This window comes from Pteropus alecto, unplaced genomic scaffold, assembly GCF_000325575.1.
Source record: "Pteropus alecto unplaced genomic scaffold, ASM32557v1 scaffold45, whole genome shotgun sequence".
NCBI classification, from domain to species: domain Eukaryota; kingdom Metazoa; phylum Chordata; class Mammalia; order Chiroptera; family Pteropodidae; genus Pteropus; species Pteropus alecto.
In genome coordinates this window covers 39,971,523-39,975,030 of record NW_006442491.1, presented here as the reverse complement: position 1 = coordinate 39,975,030, position 3,508 = coordinate 39,971,523, and the positions used below count along the sequence as shown (strand labels likewise).

Below are 3,508 nucleotides of genomic sequence, written 5' to 3'. Positions count from 1 at the left end.
GGCACAGGGCGCCCCGGCTCAGAGGCAGGTCCAGGGACACGTGCCGGCTGGGGCAGGGGCAGCCGTGTTCCTCGTCCAGGGCCGGCGGCGGGCTGGGGAAGGCCAGCTGGGGCATCGAGGCGAAGGGCTTGTCCCCCATCGCGTGCTGGGGCATCTCGCCCGGGGAGGGTCAGTGACAGCGGTGGAAGTCTTGACGGTAGTCCAGTGGGCGGCCTGTCCTGTGAAGAGAATTTCTGGTGAGCAGACTTGCAGCCACCCACAAACGCAGTCACGTCAGCGAGAACACACCTGCATGCCTGTCCCTTTGGGGTGGCCGCTGGTTTTGCCTCCCTGGCCAGCCTCCTTCCCAAACCCAGGACCCCAGCTGGACCCTCACTCAGGCCAGCCGGTCTCCAGCCACGGCTCAGCGGGCAGCGGGCATGTCCCCTGCTGCATGAGGCCTCAGACCAGAGCTGAGATGTGGCAGGACCCAGCTGGACGCCTGTGCCCGCACCTCCCCCCAGCGCCTCTGCATGACTGGCTGAGCTGTACGCTCTGTCATCGGCAGCTGAAGGTGACAGAGACGTCCCTGTGCGGACACGCTTCGCACTCAGAATCGAGCCTGCGTCGTCCCCAGCCCTCACCCTGCCAGCTTTCTGTGCCCTCCAGTGGGGAAAGAAATCACCTGAGGCCAGAGTTTGGAGGAAGTGAGGAATTAGGATGGGGCGCAGGCCTGGGATCAGACCCCGTGAGAGTCCTCGCACACAGACCGGGACCTGCCCAGGTCCAGGGGCAGTTTGCATTTGGAGAGGGATGGCAGCGCCCGCCTCCCTGGCACCCCCGAGGTGGCACTGTGACCCCACATGCTGTGGATTGAGCCTCAGAGGTTGGGGCTCTAAGTCCTTCCACCATGACCTTAGCTGCCCCTCAGACCGCCCCAAACAGCCGTCTTGCCGAGGCAGCGGGCAGTGGGCGAGTGGCCACTGCTACGCTCCTCTCTGCAACTGGAAAATCATGGCCCCTTAGCCTCCCCCAGGGCTCCCCGCCTCCCCCAGGGCTCCCCCACCTCCCCCGGGGCTCCCCCACCTCCCCGCCTCCCCTGCCTCCCCCAGAGCTCCCTTGCCGGGAAGTGGGTGCAGATGCCACTGGGTGGGGGATGCCACAAGCTTTGAAGAAGCCCACGTCACGGTGCATCTGAGCACCGCTCTCACGGGGCTGTCTGTGCGTGTTGCGTGTGCACACCTGGGCACGGCCCATCTTACAGGTAAGGGAAGTGGTCCAAGATGGGTCGGCAACTTGCCCAGGGACACACGGACGGCCGGCGGCAAGGAGGACTCCACCCACACAGTCTGGCTTCAGAGCCCGTGTGTGTGTCACAACTGTCCTCGCTGTCATTCTATTGAAAGCACCGTGACCGACAGAATGGCGTTCACATATGGGCCGGCCGGTTACGTGGAAAGCTTGTGCTGCGCAGTATCCGCGGCCAGGCCTCGAGGCTGTGGGCGGACAGCGGCAGTCCCACCCGTCATTCCCCTCCCCGAGCCTGTTCCCGGTGCCGCGTCTGTTCAGAGTGCCACCGCCTCTGTGCAAACTGGCTCGCCAGGCTCGGCCACGAGAGAACTAGAAAGACAAGCTAGGGACAGTGAGCGCTTCCTGGAGGAGGGGCGGTGCACCCCCAACACACGGCAGGCCAGCTGCCAAAGCCGCTGTCCCTCAGACGTGGGGAGCAAACCCTTGGCTTGCCGTGCAATGTCATGCACGGTGACACGCTCGAGGCCTGAGTCAGGACGGCTCTGCCACCTGCCCGCCTCGTCACTCAGACGGGCAGCCGAACGTGGGGATATAGGAAGACGTGGTGTCACCAAAATCCCAAGGCCCGGAGGCCGCCCGTGGTCACAATGCGGCCATCTTCTTCCTCGATGCACGTGCGCACGCACGCAGACACACACTCACGAGCACATCCGTGTGCGGGCGCAACACGCATGTACGCGAACACAACCATCTGCATGTGCACGCACACGCACACGCACACGCACCACAGGCGGGGAGCCCTAGCCAGGCCTGGGGGCCAGCAGGTGCCTGGAGAGGCCGCCCTGAAAACAAAGCGCCAGCAGCGGGGGGCCCGGCCGCCCCCCCCCCTCCGTGAGCGGCGAAGTTCAACCTGAGCCAAACGCTGTGGTCCCTGGAATGACAGACGAAGCTCAGCCCAAATCACACCCAGCACAGACGTGCGAACTGAGAATCCCTCTCAGCCATCCTCGTTGGTGGTGGCCGGACCCGAGGCCACCTCCCCCGATCTGTGACCCCACTCCCCCTCATTCCAGTCAGTCTGCCTGAAGTTCTGCTCTGGATCCTGCTCCTGTCAAAGGCCGAGTCCCTTCTCTAGAGGGCTGAGGGCCTTATCGGCGAGTCTGGATCACAAGCGGGCAGCCGGGCCCCTGGGACGCGTGATGCGTGACTCGGGCTCTGATTTAGGAAGCATGCCTGCCAGGGAGCCCTGGCGTCCGGGATCCGTCAGCGTCGGCCCTGAGAGCAGGGCTGCGTCACCTGGACACTCGCGGCCACCGTGGGAGGGGCCTTTGTCCCCGGGCACCCCGGGGGAAGTCCCTGCAGAGCTCTCGCCGTCACTCAGCACGTCCAGGCAGACAGAGTCCACTCCTGCACACACGGACTGTCTGGGGAGGTGGGTCCTTCGTCCCCACCTTACAGACGGGGACTTCCGCCACCAAGCCAGTGAGCTCCCCACAGCCCTGGACTCCGCTGTTGCCCCAGGACCAGGGACAAGGTCTGTGGGTGCTCCAACTGCGTGACCCCACAGCTGGTGGCTCTGCCTGGCGCCCCAGGCTCCTGCGGCTGCGGGACGTGGGTACCTGCCCCCCTCCTCCCGCCGCACAGGGCTACCGGGCTCTCTCTGGGGAGCCCGCCAGGGGGCGTAACCGAATCCTCCTGGCCTGTCCCTGGTCAAGCGGGAAGTGGCAGGCTCCCAGGCAATGACAGTGAGTGGGGAGGGTGATGGGGACCCTGGAGCCTGGGGCTTCAGCGGGGAGGGCAAGGGTGTGCGTGTGCACATGCGTGCGCGCACTGTGCGTGTGTGCACGTGCGTGCGTGCACGTGTGCATGCGTGTGCTCATGCCCGCACCCGTCCACAGGCTGCCCTGGCCCATCGGGCTGCACCTTGAGCCGTCTCTGCTGCCAGCGGTGAAGAAACTGAGGCCCGCGCCCCCTCCCCAGCCCCCCAAGTCGCACCGTGAGAAGTCAGGGGCCTGAGCAGGCGCTGGGATCGCGGGGCCGTGAAGGACTGGGGCGGTGTGGACGAGACCTGCTTCCTCGTGTCCTTGGATGCTCGCCCGGGCCCTCACGCGTGTGCTCCCTCCGTGCCCCGGGCGCAGGAGGTGGAGGGGTGCAGGACCCCCAAGTGATAGCTCACGCCCTGGCGGTGGTGGTGGGCCCCTGGACCCCATCCTATGCCCACCCCTGGGGAGCCTGGCTGCAGGGCTCTGGCCGGCTCACAGCCCCAGGTAGGCTGGAG

At 66.2% G+C, this 3,508-nt stretch overlaps 1 long non-coding RNA gene across 1 annotated transcript in view; it reads right to left on the bottom strand.

Moving 5' to 3' along the window:
* Positions 1–6: 6 nt before the first annotated feature.
* The window catches only part of LOC112471035, a 7,089-nt gene continuing 3,587 nt past the window's right edge, over positions 7–3,508 (bottom strand). The window contains exon 3 of the long non-coding RNA XR_003043200.1: positions 7–218. This is a non-coding gene — a long non-coding RNA (uncharacterized LOC112471035). The remainder of the gene's footprint in view (positions 219–3,508) is intronic.